At 44.3% G+C, this 21018-nt stretch overlaps 1 protein-coding gene across 1 annotated transcript in view; it reads left to right on the forward strand.

Annotated features, from left to right (window-relative positions):
- The first annotated feature begins 7388 nt into the window (after window positions 1-7388).
- LOC139765148 (putative neural-cadherin 2) overlaps window positions 7389-21018 on the forward strand; it is a 613316-nt gene continuing 599686 nt past the window's right edge. Inside the window, 1 exon segment of the mRNA XM_071692340.1 lies at window positions 7389-8233. The gene's annotated coding sequence lies outside the window, so the exon portion shown is untranslated.

The raw sequence follows: 21018 nt of genomic DNA on the forward strand, positions 1-21018 counted from the left end.
AAAGATAAATTTCTGGCGAGGAGAAAGATATTTTCCTTGTGATACTTGAGAAAGATAACTCTATATTGAGGAAGAAGATAACTCCATGGTGACACATGAAAGATAAATCTATAGTGAGGAGGAAGATGATTTCATGGTGGCATATGAGAAAGATAACTCTATAGTGAGGAGAAAGATAACTTCGTGGTAACATATGAGAAAGATAACTCTATAGCGAGGAGAAAGATAACTCTATGTGATACTTGAGAAAGATAACTCTAATAGGAAGGAGGAAGACAACTTCATGCTGACACATGAGAAAGATAACTTCATGGTGACACATGAGAAAGATAACTTCATGGTGACACATGAGAAAGATAACTTCATGGTGACACATGGGAAAGATAACTTCATGGTGACACATGGGAAAGATAACTTCATGGTGACACATGGGAAAGATAACTTCATGGTGACACATGAGAAAGATAACTTCATGGTGACACATGAGAAAGATAACCTCATATTCACATCGTAACAGACCCCCCTCATAAGTACGTCCTTAATCCCGCCTCTTGTAAGACCAGCTCTTTATCAGCGACCAATGATAGTCCCACCACAGATCTACGTTGCCCGATACCTTATCTGTAAGGGCTTCCCTTGGCCGAAGGCGCCAGCCGAAGGGACTCCTTACGAGATAAGGTTTTGGCTAGGTTGTATCGACGATCGTGTGTGTGTGTGTGTGTGTGTGTGTGTGTGTGTGTAGGATCCAAAGCCCGTTACTCCGTCGTCAGCTATGATTGGTGGCTGTTTTGGCTAACGACAGCGATTATTAGTCATGCGAGAGAGAGAGAGAGAACTCTGAAGTGTCATTATCAGCCATGACGTCACCTAATGGTGGGAGAGGCCAAACCCCCCCCCCCCCTCGATGGGGCATTTCTTGCAGACGGGTTGACCAATTTTTGGTGGTTAATCTATTAGCACTTTTCGAGGGTGACAGATATGGGCCCATCGTATTTAAGGAAGGGTGTTCTAAGTGGATTTGCGAGGCGAGTGTGGGTGTGTGGTGTGTGTGTGTGTGTGAGTGTGGGTGTGTGTGTGAGTGTGGGTGTGTCTGTGTGTGTGTGTGTGTGTGTGTGTGTGTGTGAGTTCATACCTTCTCATCAGCACTTGTAATATTTGCCAAAGACAGTGTTAAGTGAACCATCAAATTAGATAAAGCCTCTTCTTCTTCTTTTCCCTTTTTTTTTTCACTATCTTTCGCTCCCCACTTTAAGCTTTCAATTTTCTTGACCTTGTGTCTCTATTTCTGCCCCCAAGTTCCTCAGCCTCCTTTTAAAAAGCAGTCTTGTAACTTTTTAATTTCTTCCCCTCCTCCTCACTCCTCACTCTCCGTCGACCTGTGCGCGCCTCTTCTGTTCCGTCTCTCTCTCTCTCTCTCTCTCTCTCTCTCTCTCTCTCTCTCTCTCTCTCTCTCTCTCTCTCTCTCTCTCTCCCTCCCGCAACGTCTGGTTTGTAGACCTACACACACACACACACACACACTTTGCACACTCACGCTACAGCTAATCAATACAAGCTAGCATCCACCTCAAATATGGCCTGGCAGGGAAGAAGTGGTTCGTAGAAGGTCGCTCGTCTCAGGCATCACACTGAAAAGATTCGTCACTCGAGAATGAATTCGAATGACCGGGGGTGAAAGGCAGAAGACAAACACTGTGTTGCGAGAGTCCTCCTTCGTGTAACACTCGCGGGATAAATACAGAAGACAAACACTGTGTTACGGGAGTCCTCCTTTGTGTAACACTTGCGGGATAAATACAGAAGACAGACACTTGTGTTGCGAGAGTCCTCCTTTGTGCAACACTGGCTTGGTTTATGGACGTTATTAAAAAAAAACAGCTTCATTTCCCGCTGTGTGCACATCAGGAAAGTCTTACATAACCTTGGAGTTCCCCCAGAGCGTAATGCATTTTTGAACTCTTTTGAAGACGGACTGACTCCTATAATCTGTGACTCCGGCTGGCAGTCATACGAGCGTATGTTGTGACGTTATGTGACGCTAATGTTCTGTCCCCAAGACGTTACGACCTTCACCGTGGCAGCTATTTGAATAAGAATATACATTTGTAACTGAAAATATATGTATATATATATATATTCCTATGAGTTCACCGGGGAAATGAAACGCAATAAGTTCCCAAGTGCACTTTCGTGTAATAATCACATCATCAGGGGAGATACAAGACAGAAATGTTACAGTCAGTTGATATACAGCGAAGGGACGTGACCCCGAGCAGACAACAATAAAGGCAGGAAAGACGTAAAAGACGTGACGACCATTTACGAAATAAGGGCACATCACTGGCTACTACAATTAAAGAGACAGACCAACGGCTCAGTTTCAGACAACAGGCTCATGCATGCAGACTTCAAAGGGAAGAGAATAATCGCGGCATATAAAAAAAAGCAACTGCGAAAGAGAAGAAAGAATATATGATAATATATGTAAGATGCGACCTAAAAGCTCCATATCAGATGTTTTTAAACCCGAAATATATTGATAAGGTAGTGTAAAACCAGAGTTGGGAAATGGAGGAAGAAACGAAGGACAAAAGTTTAGCGAACAGATACTCTTACGAAAGGTTGGTTTCGTTACTGATGAAGGTAAGAGACGCAAACCTGTTTAATTAAGGAGCGACTGGGAAGCATACGATCCCTCTGGGGTTACGACAGGTCTGGAGTTACGCTGAGGACGCCATTAACGAGGGGGAAATACGACGCGAAGGCAAGAGAAGATACGACACGGAAATATGAGGCGAAATGACAGAAACCACAGACGACGAAGACCACCTTCAGTGAACGTGTTTTCTTAAGACTGAAGAAAACGTTTGAACATCGTCTTATTGGTGAGGTAGAAGTGACGTCAGATAGGGAAGTGACCCCATGGTTGGTTGGTTGGATTTGGCAGTAGGGCCTAGCAACAGGCGGTGGGTCAGTTAGGGGCCTGTGACTCCATGGTCGGTCGGTTCGTTTTGACCCAGGAGTCTATAAACACCCAGGGGGGGGGGGTCTATTAGGGCCTGCCATCGCCATGCTACACAACATCCACCCGTCAAAGATTCATTAACACCTTCTCCAAGATCACTCACAGACCACAGGTAGCCTCACCATCCACACCTCCGCCTCTCCGCTTTGTGCGACTGCGTGACGAAGAATATCGTCCCCACAACTCAAGCCAGTCTCCTTCCTCACACGTCCCTACCCCCCAACCACCACGAAGTCTCCTTCAGTCCCCCCAACAGCATGTGCTCTCTCTCTCTCTCTCTCTCTCTCTCTCTCTCTCTCTCTCTCTCTCTCTCTCATCTCCTCCTACCTACCACCTCTAGTGGCATCATCATCATCATCATCATCATCTCGTTCCTTGTGGACGTGACGCCTGGGAGAACGAACCAACCAACCAACACCCTCCCTCTCAAAGGGGGTTTTACTGACCAAGCGAACGACACGTCAAGAGTTTTACGTAGGCAGGTTAGCTACTGAGGGCGGGCTAGGTCGGCCAGTGGGAGGGATGAGCGTCGCGTCGGCTTAGAGAAGGAGGAGGAGGAGGAGGAGGAGGACCACCTCGTCTGGAAAGGAGGAGGGGAAATATTCCACTCCTCATGAAGAAGAGGGATGGATCCTCGATGGAGATAGATCGTTCTGCTTGAAAGCGAGGGCAAGATGAAGATGGATCACTTTGTAAAAGGGGCTTGAAGATCTCCTGTGAGGGATATCTCTCCTTCAGGAAAGGAGGGAGCGAATTTGCTACAAGAGAGAGAGAGAGAGAGAGAGAGAGAGAGAGAGGGAAGGGATCGGTTGCGAAGGAGAGGGGGAAATATATATCCCCTTGTCGCATAGGGATGAGTCCATTCATGGCAGGGGAACCGCTTGTGAGGCAAGGAGATCGCCTGGTGCAGGTGAAATCTCTGTGGGGATGACGGAGTCTTGTGCCCTACGCTCTGTATCTGAAGGTGATGAAATCGTTGGACATACTGTGACTGATCGCCGTGTTAGAGAGTAGAATCATTTGAGAGGGATATATATATATATATATATATATATATATATATATATATATATATATATATATATATATATATATATATATATATAATGATGTGATTATTACACGAAAGTGCACTTGGGAACTTATCGTGTTTCATTTTCCCTTGGACTCATAGGAATATATATATATAATATATATATATATATATATATATATATATATATATATATGAAGGCATATGATAGAGTTGATAGAGATGCTCTGTGGAAGGTATTAAGAATATATGGTGTGGGAGGCAAGTTGTTAGAAGCAGTGAAAAGTTTTTATCGAGGATGTAAGGCATGTGTACGTGTAGGAAGAGAGGAAAGTGATTGGTTCTCAGTGAATGTAGGTTTGCGGCAGGGGTGTGTGATGTCTCCATGGTTGTTTAATTTGTTTATGGATGGGGTTGTTAGGGAGGTAAATGCAAGAGTCCTGGAAAGAGGGGCAAGTATGAAGTCTGTTGGGGATGAGAGAGCTTGGGAAGTGTCACTTGTTGTTCGCTGATGATACAGCGCTGGTGGCTGATTCATGTGAGAAACTGCAGAAGCTGGTGACTGAGTTTGGTAAAGTGTGTGGAAGAAGGAAGTTAAGAGTAAATGTGAATAAGAGCAAGGTTATTAGGTACAGTAGGGTTGAGGGTCAAGTCAATTGGGAGGTGAGTTTGAATGGAGAAAAACTGGAGGAAGTGAAGTGTTTTAGGTATCTGGGAGTGGATCTGTCAGCGGATGGAACCATGGAAGCGGAAGTGGATCATAGGGTGCGGGAGGGGGCGAAAATTTTGGGAGCCTTGAAAAATGTGTGGAAGTCGAGAACATTATCTCGGAAAGCAAAAATGGGTATGTTTGAAGGAATAGTGGTTCCAACAATGTTGTATGGTTGCGAGGCGTGGGCTATGGATAGAGTTGTGCGCAGGAGGATGGACGTGCTGGAAATGAGATGTTTGAGGAAAATGTGTGGTGTGAGGTGGTTTGATCGAGTAAGTAACGTAAGGGTAAGAGAGATGTGTGGAAATAAAAAGAGCGTGGTTGAGAGAGCAGAAGAGGGTGTTTTGAAATGGTTTGGGCACATGGAGAGAATGAGTGAGGAAAGATTGACCAAGAGGATATATGTGTCGGAGGTGGAGGGAACGAGGAGAAGAGGGAGACCAAATTGGAGGTGGAAAGATGGAGTGAAAAAGATTTTGTGTGATCGGGGCCTGAACATGCAGGAGGGTGAAAGGAGGGCAAGGAATAGAGTGAATTGGAGCGATGTGGTATACAGGGGTTGACGTGCTGTTAGTGGATTGAATCAAGGCATGTGAAGCGTCTGGGGTAAACCATGGAAAGCTGTGTAGGTATGTATAGTTGCGTGTGTGGACGTGTGTATGTACATGTGTAGGGGGGGGGGTTGGGCCATTTCTTTCGTCTGTTTCCTTGCGCTACCTCGCAAACGCGGGAGACAGCGACAAAGTATAAAAAAAAAAATATATATATATATATATATATATATATATATATATATATATATATATATATATATATATATATATATATATATATATCTTCGTAGCGACGTAATGGGTTACTTATACATACTTTCTCTCCATACTTGATTGTCGTTTCTGGCCTTAACGAGGTGGCGCCAGGAACAGACTTCTGGTTCATATCATAAACTAGAGTACAAGAAGAGAGGAGAGGAGAGGGTGTTCCCCAACCCCACTAGCTCCCTTCCCCCCTTTTAGTTTCTCCTCTACGACACGCGGGGAATACGGAGGTAGAATTCTTACTTCCCTACCCCAGGGAGAGAGAGAGAGAGAGAGAGAGAGAGAGAGAGAGAGAGAGAGAGAGAGAGAGAGAGATGATCGTGGTAGGTTGGCAGATGTCGGGTCCTTAGGACGTGGGGGTAGGGCTTTAAGAAATGAGTAACATCTAAAGCCTTTGTGACGGTAAATGTACGTAGCTGGCTTTATCATAACTCATTCTTAATGACGTCTTTATTTCCCTTTTTTTTTGTGTGTGTGTAGTGGGAAGGTGGAATAAGGAGAGGTCTCCTCTTGTAGTCGTTAAGAGACTCGGAAACCTCTTCCAGACGTAGATATGAGTCATTAGAAAGCGTTCTCAGTTGGGTTTCTCCTACCTTTATCCTGTGAGACAAACCCTTGTACCCTGACGATGACCTTAAAGATCATGAGATGAAGTGGAAGAGAACAATATAATTCGGGAGGATTGTATGTAGATTTCTTCTTCTTCTTCTTCTTCTTCTTCAATCTACGGATCTCTGGTTGTTAGAACTTGTTGGGGACGATGGTGGAATGCATAGCTTTTCCAGCCAGAGACTCGCAATTTTCCAAGACGAAGGACGTAACTTTTTCGTCTGAATTCTTTAAAAGAACTAGTTTCCCCTCCAGCTATTCCCTTTAGTGTAACTGTTCTCTACTGATCCCTCCTCTTTTACTGCGTCTGTGGCGAGCGCGCTGAAGACACCAGGCATAACTGAGCGTTGATATATATATATATATATATATATATATATATATATATATATATATATATATATATATATATATATATAGTCTAGTAATCCTCCAAGATACTGGAAGCCTTGGTTTTGGGGCATAAGGCTGCATCGCCTCTCTCCCCTCTTGCTCAGACTATAGACAGCAAAGTTCATTCATGGGTATACAGGCATTTCACATTATTCTGTGCCTGTGTAAGTTACTGTAGTCATACCAGAAGAGGATTTGACGACCATATACTTTTATGAACAAATTCGAAAGCATTCAGACCTATTCCTGCTCTCAATCCTCAATATATATATATATATATATATATATATATATATATATATATATATATATATATATATATATATATATGTATACATATCAACATATGTACATACATACACATACACAGACATATACATATATACACATGTACATATTCATACTTGCTTGCCTTCATCCATTCACGGCGCCACCCCGCCCCAAAGGAAGGAGCATAGATAAACAGATAGATATAGATATGTGTGTGTGTGTGTGTGTGTGTGTGTGCAGACAGGTAAATGAATATAGTTGTAAATCGTACAAGCTGCGTGCACCCGTCTTCAGCGCCGTCCAGGGCCAGACTGAGGCAGTGTGACCCACTACCGTCCTGCGGCAGACTGAAGCAGTGTAGGTCCAACGTCCTCAGCGCCGTCCAGGGCCAGACTGAGGCAGTGTGACCCACTACCGTCCTCAGCGCCGTCCAGCGGCAGACTGAGGCAGTCAGGGCGTGATGGCGGACCCAGTAGGGGTTCGGGCAGCGGTGGCGGGCGGCCTCACTCTGTCCACGACTGTCGACTGGTGAAGGTGCTGTTTACGTCCTCGCGCTCTCGCTATCGCCCCACGAAGCTCTCGCGCGCTCTCCCTCCCTCCGTCTCGGTCTCGCCTGCGCCTGCCTCTTTCTCTCTCTCTCTCTCTCTCTCTCTTTCTCTCTCTCTTCCCGTGTCTCTCAAATCTCTTAAGATCCTCTGGCTTGACTGCGAGAATCAGTTCCTTCGCCAATTAGAAATGTGTGTACCAGGAAAATAGAAATTGGAATTAGGGGAGAGGGGGAAGAAGAAGAGAAAAAAAATGAAGAAAATCGTGGCTTTAGAAATTCATTGAGGTTTGAAAAAAATGTAATCATTTGTGTTTTCAGACGACAGGAATTTACCAAATTACATTTTGGTGAGAACTATACTATATATACACTAAGGTGATGATATGCCAGAAATAGATCAACACCCCAAACCACCACACTGACCCTACAGTGTTGTCTCTGTGTGTGTGTGTGTTTTAAGAGAAAGTATACCCACAGATCTCACTCAGTCTAGACTACTAGTTTTCTATACTTTCCAGTGTGTGTGTGTGTGCGTCTCTGTGTATATGTTAGGGGTGGGCATTGTAAGAATTTCTGAGGGGGGAAGACAGTATATGTTCTTAGTGCTGCTCGAATGACAAGAGTCCCTACCAATAGAGATACACCAGCAAGGTAGCCATCCACCCATCCACCCATCTCTCGGTGTAGGGGAGAGAGAAATGATTACATTATCTCTGCTGCGCAGCAGCTAAAAAGTAGGGGGGTGTGTGAACAACTCCTCTACTAGCGGGCTGTTGCGCGCGTCCGTTGCACGCCTTCGTCTGCTGCACATCACAAGGGGAAAAAGGTAAGTCAAAGGACTGTGACATAACTGGATGATAACACTATAACCCCAGATGAAACAAAAAAAAGAATTATGATTCTGTTGACGATAAGAGAGGAAGAACAATAGTGTCAGCGAGTGTTGGAGATGTAGTGTGCTGTTAAGGAAGTAGCAGTAGCTCTCTAGTTCCATTCCTCTCGTAGGAAGAAAGCTGTAGAAAACCCCCATAGGAAAGCATTTTGCTATGTATTAAAGGGGAAGTATAGAAATACCCGTATCTTTCGGCAGACCTTAGATGAGTTCGCCCTTCATCATTCATGCTCTTACTATACGAACAGGTGACACGCTCGTGGTTCGTCTTTTTCTTTCGATAGCCCCCATATGGACAGTGAATCCGAGCCTGAGATCGTACGAGATTAGATTGCCCGAGCCGTCAACAACAACAAAAGAAAGAATTGGATTATATTCGGATTTTCCACATCATTCGTAATTACTCATTCGTCCCTTAATTGGTCATCCGTCTGTTAATGACGGTCATTTAGTAATACGAAACCATTTTTTTTTTCATAATTAGTGACGACTTTACTTCATCCTAGCTGACTTCAGGTCATGCTGGCTGTGACTTCAGGTCATGCTGGCTGTGACTTCAGGTCATGCTGGCTGACTTCAGGTCATGCTAGCTGACTTCAGGTCATGCTGGCTGACTTCAGGTCATGCTGGCTGACTTCAGGTCATGCTAGCTGACTTCAGGTCATGCTGGCTGACTTCAGGTCATGCTGGCTGACTTCAGGTCATGCTAGCTGACTTCAGGTCATGCTGGCTGACTTCAGGTCATGCTGGCTGACTTCAGGTCATGCTAGCTGACTTCAGGTCATACTAGCCTATGAGAATTTTGAGAAACATTAATAGTGTAGTGACTTTATGTATATATATATATGTATATATATATATATATATATATATATATATATATATATATATATATATATATATAGAGAGAGAGAGTCAGAGAGAGAGAGAGAGAGAGAGAGAGAGAGAGAGAGAGAGACAGACAGACAGAGCCTATTGTAGAATTCAAGTTATTGCTCAGTGTGTTTAAGCCACGTCCATCTTAACCAAATGAGCTTTGTGCTTAATTACCTACTCGTATGGGGGGGAGGGAGCTCTACACTCGTGGGGGCCTCCATAGATTGAATTCAACCTCTGTACTATCATACGACTCTCATAATTTCTGTGTGCTGTCCACACTCACTCACAGTCTCATAATTCAGTCTATCCCAGTCGTCTCCTGTTCTTATTCATTTGCATATTTTCCTTACAAGAGTCTTACTTAATATTATTTTGCCCCCTCCTAGTTCTTCTGTCTTCGTACCTTTGGAATAACTGTTCGGTGATAACGTCATCTGAAGTTTGTGTTCGGGTCACTCTCCCTCTCACTCCTCGGTCACTCTCCCTCTCACTCTTCTCTCTCTCGTTATGGCCAAATTTATGGCGTCTGATCTCACTCGCTGCAGCATTGCTTCCATTATTCTGATATTAGGTTTGTGACCTTTCTCTATTTGTCCTCTGTGCTTCTGCGAGTGCGGGGACTCTGTGTGTGTGCGTGTGTGTGTGTGTGTGTGTGTGTGTGTGTTACAGGGAGAGAGTTCTACACCTGTGTTGCCCCGTTTCTTCACCCTATGTACGTGTATGTGCCGTGTCTAATTGCATGTGAATACACACACACACACACACCTACCCCAGCAGCCTATACAAGGTAGTGAGAGGGGTGTGTGTGTGTGTGTGTGTGTGTGTGTGTGTGTGTGTGTGTGTGTGTACACCCGCCTATTTGCACCGCATGGGGTGGGAGTTTTACACTCATGGAGCCCCATCTCTTGTGTATAATTACCCATTTGTGCAGTAGAGGGAGGGGCCTCTTCCTTCGAACTTATTTTACTGTTATACAGTTTTTTAAACGCCTGTATCCTGTATGTGTGTGTGTGTGTGTGTGTGTGTGTGTGTGTGTGGGTGCGTTTTTCTTTTCTTTGCCAGCGATAGCGTTAAGTGAACCATCAAATTAAACGGAATCTAATCCTTTTCTCTCCACGCTTCACCTTACTATCCATTTTCTTTATCTTTCTCCTCTGTCATCCCAGTTATTCTCTTCCCGTACGTCTGTTTCAGTATATTTATTTAAACCTCTTCCTCCTCCTCTTCCTTATCGAGGTCGTCTGCCTCTTCCAGTAGGATCTTGCTTTCTTCCTCACTCCTCCTCCACCACCAGAGGTATTTCCAGTCGTTAAGCTCTGGAGGTCTTGCTACCACGTCTCAGTACACACGTACATTCGTACACTTAACAGCTAAGCTTAACAGAAGCTCTCGTCTCTGACGTAACTTTTATAAGGAACTACGAACCAATGAGCGAAACAGGTGATCCTTTTGTTAAGGGGATGTGCGAAGAAAGTTGATAAAAACAAGAGGAAATATCAGACTTACACCAACCCTGGAGAACGCTCGAGACAACACTGTGTTGCAGGAGCGTTTTCTTCCTTCCCTCAGACTTACACCAACCCTGGAGAACGCTCGAGACAACACTGTGTTGCAGGAGTGTTTTCTTCCTTCCCTCAGACTTACACCAACCCTGGAGAACGCTCGAGACAACACTGTGTTGCAGGAGTGTTTTTTTCTTCCTTTCCTCAGACGTACACCAACCCTGGAGAACACTCGAGACAACACTGTGTTGCGGGAGTGTTTTCTTCCTTCCCTCCGACTTTATTACCAGCTCTAACAACACTCGAGGCAACACCGTGTTGCATGTTTCTTTCGTCTCTGTTGCTGCCATAATTGTGTTGTTTATTGACTATACTCAGCGCACTCCATTTCCCCTCCATGGCACATCATGAGAGAGTTTACACAGGAATTTCGACTATGCATGTACCAGAATGTTGGTAGTCAGCCTTAACTCATGCCTTGCGTTTTGGCATTGGAGTGTGTGAGATGACTTGATGTGGAAAGGTGTTCTGGGCCCGAGCCAGTGTGATTACATGCATAGGAGTGAGGGAAAGCATCTCCACTGAATACTAATATATGATATGAATAAGATTTTACCAGACAGCAACATAGGCAATGAAGGAGTTATATAGAAAAGATGCATTATATGGCCTGTTCTATATATATATATATATATATATATATATATATATATATATATATATATATATATATATGATTATGGGCAAATGGTGGCTGACTGAATGAAAGAGATAGCCTCAAAAAAGATGTAATTTTGGATACTACATTTATAACCGTGTAGACGAAGAGTCTTAAAGTACGACAACATGGAAATAGAAGAACTATTACAAAGAAGACAAAAGAGAATGCGTCACTGATGACAAGATTCCATGCGTCTCGAAGCACAGAAACCGAATCAGTTTTGGTGAAGAGAGAGAGAGATATGATGTAGTGCTGTTGCAGTAGAGAGAGAGAGAGAGAGAGAGAGAGAGAGAGAGAGAGAGAGAGAGAGGGTGTGTGTGTGTGTGTGCACAGAGGGATGGTTTATGAAGAGATTCTTACGTTATGAGAGAGGATTTTGCGGCAAAGGTAAGATGGATGAGAGAGAGGAGTTGAAGAGCTGCTCGGTGGAGGTGTTTAATTCTTTCTTCATGAAGGTTCCTACAGGAAGCCGAAGACGCCCCCAGGCCCTCAGCCCCCAGGAATACGTGACATGGGAAAAATGAGTCGGGCTAGAGTTCTGCGAGAGGAGGTGAAGTGAATATGACGACGTTGTGAAGACTGTGACGATGTAGTGAAGAATGTGACGATGTAGTGAAGATATTCCTTATTTTCTTTTTTTCCATAGTGAAGATGATATTCTTTTTTTTCCGCCTAGATTGAAGATGACATGTGGTCAGACTGCACTACTATACTAGGCTGAACTGACGTCCAGTGAAAGTGAGGGCAGGTCAGGGGAACATGAGCTCATGGAACGTGACGAAGAATGTCATTTTTCTGGTATACCTGAGTCACCTGCAACCATGCTTTACACGAACACCAACCAGCACTTCAACCTCTTCCAACCTACATCCAGTCCACACCCCAGACACCCCCCCCCCCTCCTCCTCTTCCATCTCAACCCCCCACCACCCCAGAAACCTCCCCTCCTCCGCCATCTCAACCCCTTCTAATTCAACCCTCAATTCAACCTCCAAACTCCAGTCCATACCCCCAGATACCCCACTCCTCTTCCATCTCAACCCTCCACCACCCCAGAAACCCCCTCTCCTCTTCCATCTCAACCCCTCCCCCAACTCAACCCCCGATTCAACCTCCAATCTCCAGTCCATACCCCCAGATACCCCCCTCCTCTTCCATCTCAACCCCGCCCACCTCAGAAACCCTCCCTCCTCTTCCATCTCAACCAGCAACCTCCACCACCCAAGACACCTTCCTCCTTTTCCATCTCAACAACCCTCCCCCCCACAACTCAACCAACCCTCCCCTACCCACCCACCCCCTTACCCACCCACCACCCCCCCTACCCACCCACCACCCCCTCACCAAGCTCACAAAGATCCCTTCGCAACCCGTTGCTCGTGGACGTATGTAGGCGTCAGAACCCTGGAATATTGGCTATGAGAACGCCAGGCGAATATTATGAGAGGTGTTTAATTGGTCCGACCAAGTTTGGTCGTTTGGTTAGGGAAAGTCTTGGGCTCCCCCTCGCCCGCGAGGCTGGGGGAGAACACCGCGCGCGGAGGAGGGAATGCATTGCGTGGCTCATGGCAGAAATGGATTTGATGCTGAACTGTGGGATATGATATGTCGGCTCGCTTGAATCGGGGGAGATGATGGGTCGGCTTGCTTGAACAGGGGGAGGTGGGAGGCGTTGGCTTGCTTGAACAGGGAGAGATGGGGGTTTGGCTTGCTTGAACAGGGGGAGATGGGGGGTTGGCTTGCTTGAACAGGGAGAGATGATGGGTCGGCTTGCTTGAACAGGGGGAGGTGATGGGTCGGCCAACAAACAACCAGGCCGGTGGTTTGAGGTAGTTTCGGGGGGGATATTATCTCTCTGGTGAAAATGGATTGTTTGGCTTTCCTTCTTTCGTTTTCTTTTTTGTTTTTTTTTTCCTCTCTCTCTCTCTCCCTCCCCTTTGTGGACGAAAGTGGAAAGTTTTGAGGGAGATTACACGGCTTCTAAGGGAGGGAGAGATGGATTGTCTTTCCAGGGAGAAGTTGGGTGGGAGAGATATGGGTATTTTATCTATATATTTTTTTTTCTCTCTTTTTTGCTATTCCTCCTGGAAGCCTCATACAAGATAGAAGGGATTCCAGGGTCAGGAAAATAAGGTTAAAATATACCTACATTACACACACACACACACACACACACACACACACACAAACACATACACACACACACACACACACACACACACATGTATATATATACACACACATATATATACATACATACATACATACATATGATGTGTTCTTTTTCTTTTTTGTGTTTGTGTGTACTGATGCGTGGATGTGTGTGTGTGTGTGTGTGTGGGTGTGTGTGTGTGTGTCTGTGTGTGTGTGTGTGTCTGTGTGTCTGTGTGTGTGTGTGTGTGTATGTGTGATGTGAGCCACAACACGTGGAGGCACGACTGCTGAACTACACCACACTACATTAGAGTGAGTCTGCCTCCCTATTTCCCGAGAAATTTGCATACAACCAACGCTTAGATATTCGGAATATTCGTGAGGTTGTACAACTGAGGTTCTAAGTATTCTGAATATTCGTGAGGTTCTAGTATTCGGAATATTCGTGAGGTTCTAAATATTCTGAATATTCGTGAGGTTCTAAGTATTCTGAATATCCGTGAGGTTCTAAGTATTCGGAATATTCGTGAGGCTCTAAGTATTCGGAATATTCGTGAGGCTCTAAGCGACGCAAGATCTTCGAAGGTGAGACGCTAATTTTAAGACACAGGTCGCATCTCTCGTTGTAACCCAGTGACGCTGCGTCTGTCCCGTGTTACGTGACCCCCAGCTTGCATAGGTTCTCTGAGGTTAGGGTATTCTGTCGCCCCCGCCATGTTACGTGACCTAAGCTTGCGTATATTCTTTTAAGCTTAGGATATTCTCTCTCTCTCTCTCTCTCCCCGCCATGGGATGTGAGTTCAGCTTGCGTATGCGATTTAAGCTTGGTTTTTTTTTGTCGTCCCCGCCATGGTATGTGGGTTTCAGCTTGCGTATACTCATCAAGCTTAGGTCATTTTGTCGCCCTCGCCATGGTATGTGAGCTGAGCTTGCGTCTTCAAGCTTAGGTCATTCTGCCGTCTCCGCCATGGATGTGGGTTCAGCTTGCGTATACTCATCAAGCTTAGGTCTCGAACGTGGGGTATAAACTGAGGGAGTTCTATTCGTATCCTGTCGATCGATTCTCCCCAACTAAACGCTTGTTTGCATTGTACAAAAGAGAGTTTCAACCGTGATACAAAGATCGTTCCGTTCGTCCATGTATAGAAACACTGACACACCCACCATCCTCTCCCCCAAACCCCCACGTCTGAGGAGTTTCTGGCTCTCCATACGTTCCCTGAGGGAGTCGAATCCAAACCAATGCGACGTGTCAGAATCCCTCTTATGACACCTTGAAACTCAAGCACTTTCGCTACTCCTCTGCTGGGTTTGCATTCCGTCCTCTGCATGTGTAGTTATATTGCCCATTCCAGGTGTTGATGCCATCTGTTCCTGCCGTCTGCTGGAGGACTTGGCGTTGAGCAAGCCACTGTGCGGCGTCCAAAGGATTCATAAGCCTCCGTTGACGACTGTGTGACGGGGGCGTTGCAACGTCTGTTTCCTTCCTTACACCGCCAGACTCTCGAACTCTATACCGGTTTCTGTTGTTTTCCCACCCACAACGGCTAAGAGAAAAAGATCACCTTCTCGGTTTCTTTGCATAAGGCTGGACTTCCGCTGGTTGCGTTCGTCCCTCCGCTTTTCTGTCGTCTCCCTCCACAGACCGTTTTCTTCACGACCTCGATCCAGGGCGTTTGCCTGTGGCCGGAGCCTGTATTAGCAAAATTGAAAGTATACCACCCTTTTAAGGGGGGTAATAGCGTGTCCATGTCCTTAATTTGATGGTGCAGTTCTCCTGTATCATCTTAACCCTTTATATATATATATATATTTTTCGATGATTGCCTTTTTTTTTTTACGCTGAAGTTCAAGGATTCCATTTTTTTTATTTCTTCGTTTACCTGATTACGTTTTCTGATTGCATTTTCTTTTTCCCTTGCTCCATATGGTTCGTTGAAAAGTAGTTTGTAGATGTTCTTGACATTTTTCACGTTAATGTTCCGCTTTTCATTACTTAATTATTGCCAAGATGTAGACTGGGAACTATAGAACTTATTGCTAATGTGTCTTCAAACGAGAGAAATCAAAGGAGAAATGATTTTCCGGGGGATGTATCTATATATATTTTTTTCCGTTTAAACACTATTTTCTGCCTAATGAAACACAGTAAATTCCCAAGTGCACTTTCGTGAAATAATCACATCATCAGGGGAGACACAAGGAAGAAATATAATAAAAACTTACTTACTTACTTACTTACTTACTTCTTCATATATATAAAAGCTTTTTTGAAGATATCCCGTGTTCTGTCGACACAAATACTCCTACTTTATGCCACGAAATGAGGAATGAGAGGCAATCCTCTTCCTCTTCCTCCTCTGCGCGAGCAGTATTTACACAGGAGGAAACACTGATACAAAAATCTTCCACGGAAGGATTGTATGTATTCCCCCAGCGACCCTCTTCCTATTGTGTGTGTGTGTGTGTGAGGGATCCACCTCCCTCAAGCGCTGGCCGGTGATGGCAGCAGCCATCACTTTTACGATCCAGATGTGTAATTGATAAGGCCTTGGCTCCATCATCGGGCGGTGGCTGGGAGTAAAAGCTTGAGTGGAAGATGATAGACACAGAGATGATCTTCCGTCTGTCGGATGTCATTGGCGAGATGGTGGTTGGGAGGGGAGGGAGGGAGAGAGAGAGAGAGAGAGAGAGAGAGAGAGAGAGAGAGAGAGAGAGAGAGAGAGAATGGTTATTGCGTCCAGGGAAGAGACGGGATTAATCAGACGGGCGTGGGAAGAGAGAGAGAGAGAGAGGAGAGATGAGATCAGAGAGGCAACTTTGATGGAGAGAGAGAGAGAGGAGATCGCCTCCATCTCCAGCGGGGAGGGAGAGGGAAGGTCGTTTCTCCAACGTGCCAGAAATGGGAGGGAGGATGAACCCCTACTCCCCCACTCTCCTCTCCCTCCTCCCCTTTCCCCCTTTTGCACACCATCCCTTGGAGGGTAAGATCTTGACCAATCCATCCATTCCTTCCCCACGCCCCATCCCCAGGGTGGGAGACGAGTCTCTCTCTCTCTCTCTCTCTCTCTCTCTCTCTCTCTCTCTCTCTCTCTCTCTCTCTCTCTAAACAGGGAGGAGAGAGAGAGAGAGAGAGAGAGAGAGAGAGAGAGAGAGAGAGAGAGAGAGAGAGAGAGAGTGGTTAGTACGAATCACGTGTCTGGACCGTCGTAAAATGCGGTTAATGACTGGGGTCGCAAGAAGATGAAGGGGGCAAAAAGAAAAGGCCAGGAAGAGTGGGAATAAGTTTAGGCAGCGCAAGTGGGGGGGGGGTCAGGGGAATTGGTCTGGGCCAAGGGAGGTCAAAAGGTCGGGAGGTCACGGACGTCGCCAGGGGTGCACGTCACGTCCCGGGTCACGGGTGAAGGAAGGGGGTCACGGGACGGTCTCCGGCATCGTGGGATGAGAAGACGGCTCTCTGGCGTGAAAAAGGTGTTCGAAGATGCTGTTTAGGAAAACACCGGGAAATCAGACCCCACAACCCCTCCCTCATCTGAGGTGTGAAGTTGATGTTTATATGATCAGCCAGCCAGAAGAGGATGTTTATATGACCAGCCAGTTAGAGAGAGGATGTTTATATGACCAGCCAGTTAGAGAGAGGATGTTTATATGACCAGCCAGCCGGAAGATGATGTTTATATGACCAGCCAGCCAGAAGATGATGTTTATATGACCAGCCAGCCAGAAGATGATGTTTATATGATCAGCCAGCCAGATGATGTTTATATAACCAGCCAGCCAGATGATGTTTATATGACCAGCCAGTTAGAGAGAGGATGTTTATATGACCAGCCAGTTAGAGAGAGGATGTTTATATGACCAGTCAGCCAGAAGATGATGTTTATATGACCAGCCAGCCAGATGATGTTTATATGACCAGCCAGTCAGAGAGAGGATGTTCATATGACCAGCCAGCCAGGAGAGGATGTTTATATGACCAGCCAGCTAGAAGATGATGTTTATATGACCAGTCAGCCAGAAGTTGATGTTTATATGACCAACCAGCCAGAAGATGATGTTTATATGACCAGCCAGCCGGAAGATGATGTTTATATGACCAGCCAGCCAGAAGATGATGTTTATATGACCAGTCAGTTAGAGAGAGGATGTTTATATGACCAGCCAGCCAGAAGATGATGTTTATATGACCAGCCAGCCAGAAGATGATGTTTATGTGACCAGCCAGCCAGTAGATGATGTTTATATGACCAGCCAGCCAGAATATAATGTATATATGACCAGTCAACGAGTTGACAACATGCATTTAACCAGTCCACCGGTATGTATGTAATAAACAGACCAGCAGAAAGTGTTTATATAAACACACCAACAACAGTAAGACATCCATTGTGAAAAATCACGTTGACATTGTGGTTTTTACGCTTCGGCCAGCTTTTGGGGTCATACGTTGACAGCATATTGTCTGTCACTGATTAGTTCCACCCACCTGTTCTCGTTCGCTCCCTGTACCCTATAGCTTGATGGGTCATATATATATATATATATATATATATATATATATATATATATATATATATATATATATATATATATATATATATGTCGACTTGAGATGTTAAGCATCTGATATCATCATTATTAACATTTTGGACGTGTATGTTAGTGTCTAAGTCTACCTAGTATATGTTAATGTTAAAGAACTGATATCATTATTAACATTATGAACGTGTATGTTAATGTTGAAGTCTCCCGAGTATATGTTAATGTTATATAACTGATATTATTATTAACATTATGGACGTGTATGTTAATGTCTAAGTCTCCCGAGTATATGTTAATGTTGAATTAAGATGCTGGCGAATTCGTTAGCCAGACGCTCTTCCAATTCCTCCTAGCGACGAACCTTCTCCGAAAAGGATGGAGTCCACATTTCGGTAAAGTTTGAGACAAAATGATTTTTCTCAGTAGACAGTCTTTTGTCTTTTCGACACAGATCAGCTGCGCCACCACCCCGAAGATGAGATTGGGGAAGTCATCTCTCTTGTGTGTGTGTGTGTGTGTGTGTGTGTATCAGAATTTTGCCTTTTGAGAAACTCGCTCCTCCTCCTCCTCCTCCCCTTTTGACTCATCTTTGGATCATGTTATTCAAGCACCTGACTGACTTCGTAAATTCTCTTTCTTTCTCTCTCTCTCAAAAAAAAAGGGGGTCTTACACATTTTTTTTTCTGGGTCCTGAAACTTTCTCCAATGGCTTTCGAAAAGATGGAAGGGGAATCAAAGCTAAGTACAATAGAGACTAATTGAGTCAAGTCATTTTCTCTCCTGGTAACAGCTCTCCTTCCCTTTCTTCTTCTAATTGTCTCTTCTTTTTCCTTTCCTTCACACACAGAGCTCAGTCTGCTGCCTTTTGAACTGTCTCGTGTCACCCCCTCCCCCAACCCACAAGCTTCCTTCCACGTCGGTCCAGAACCTGGAGACAGAGAGAGAGAGAGAGAGAGAGAGAGAGAGAGAGAGAGAGAGAGAGAGAGAGAGAGATACGTCTGAAATACAATGAGAAATCTCTTTGATGTCTGGGTTCCATCCGATTTACGAACTTGCCACCGATGATACTTCGAGCGCGCGAACTGATATGCAACCGTTGCTGTATACTCGCGTATGTTGGAGGGGGAAGGGAGGGAAAGAAGAAGATACATTCGTGTCTTTACGCCTGTTGCTCATCTTAACCTTAATTAGCCTAACATAAACATGGCCTGCAGGTGGTAATAGGCCGTCAGGGCGACATTCACCTGATGAATTAAACTGCACCGTGAGAGAGACACTGTGAAGTGATAGACAGCTCAGACTAGCGTGCCTTAGAAAATGAGTCTTGGATAAACATCACAAAATCCACGAACTCTTTAATTATATGTGTATATATATATATATATATATATATATATATATATATATATATATATATATATATATATATATATATATATATATATATATATATATAATATGTTTATATATATTGGTGTTAAACTTTTGCGGCTTTTTGACAAGAACTATAATTGAAAAACTCTGTTCACAGTTTTCACATAAGGGAGGAGAGGGGTAGTCTGGATTGGGCTTCCCTCACTGATCTGTTGAATATATATATATATATATATATATATATATATATATATATATATATATATATATATATATATACATATATTCCTATGAGTCCACGGGGAAAATGAAACACGAAAAGTTCCCAAGTGTACTTTCGTGTAATAATCACATGTTTACCAAATGGCGTCCTAGCTTCGTCTCTTCGATGTATATCAACTGACTGTTATATTTCTTGTGTCTCCCCTGATGATGTGATTATTACACGAAAGTGCACTTGGGAACTTTTCGTGTTTCATTTTCCCCGTGGACTCATGAGAATATTTTGATCACGCGCAAAATTGTGATCCTTTCCAATATATATATATATATATATATATATATATATATATATATATATATATATATATATATATATATATAAAGAAGTAGGTCATTCGGCTCAAAAAAGCATATACCATTTTATCTAGAAATGTTTTAGATATTTCACTTTGTACTCATACGAAATTTCACTGTGAAAATGTTATTCTACAATCTCCATTAGGTATGCAGATGTTCGTGATGTTATTCAAATCTTTTTTCCCTCCTCTTTTGCACAGGTATGTGATGGATGGATTAGTTGTTGCTTCGTATTGGCAAGTTTTGTCTTCCCCTGGCGCCTGGTGGTGGGCAGTACGCGTTCCGGATCGGGTAAGTAGTGTTCGTTGTACAACAGTGGGACACTGGCTGGCGTTCGATCGTTGAAATGGTGGAAGTGTACGACAATATCAGACACTGTGATGACCGTTTTCTTTTCGAATTCTCTGTCTTCAGACAGATAATGCTCAGTTGTTCAGTCTCCAGCTGATAAAGGATTTATTTTTTAAGAATAAAGGGTTTATTTTTAAGAACTAAATCTTCGTTATGTTTCGTTTTCTCTTTCTCTACGTAGTTGAGAAAAATAAAGAAATGGAAAATATGGTTTAACTCCATACTAGGGTTTGATCACCCTTCCACCCTCTATCCCTCCTTTTCCATATACCCGTCTACCATGTCCTCCTCTCTAGTACACCCCTCCACTGTATATACCCCTCCAGACGCTCTACCCTCCTTCCCTCTCTGCCCATGTCTGCCACCATCAGTCAAGACCAGTAAGGTCCTCTGCCACTCTCCTCCAACTGGCTAATCCAAATTAGAGTCAGGGAACCAATCTTTGGCCTCCAAGCGATGGGGCTCACCGGGAGAAAATTAAGGCAACGCTTCTTGTATACTCTTTCATTAGGTGTGTGTGTGTGTGTGTGTGTGTGTGTGTCGAGGGGTCAAGTCCTTGACTTCAGATTTATGAAGGGTAGATTGGAGGTGAGGCGACCGGAGGCGAAGTGAATCTC

This window comes from Panulirus ornatus, chromosome 53, assembly GCF_036320965.1.
Source record: "Panulirus ornatus isolate Po-2019 chromosome 53, ASM3632096v1, whole genome shotgun sequence".
NCBI classification, from domain to species: domain Eukaryota; kingdom Metazoa; phylum Arthropoda; class Malacostraca; order Decapoda; family Palinuridae; genus Panulirus; species Panulirus ornatus.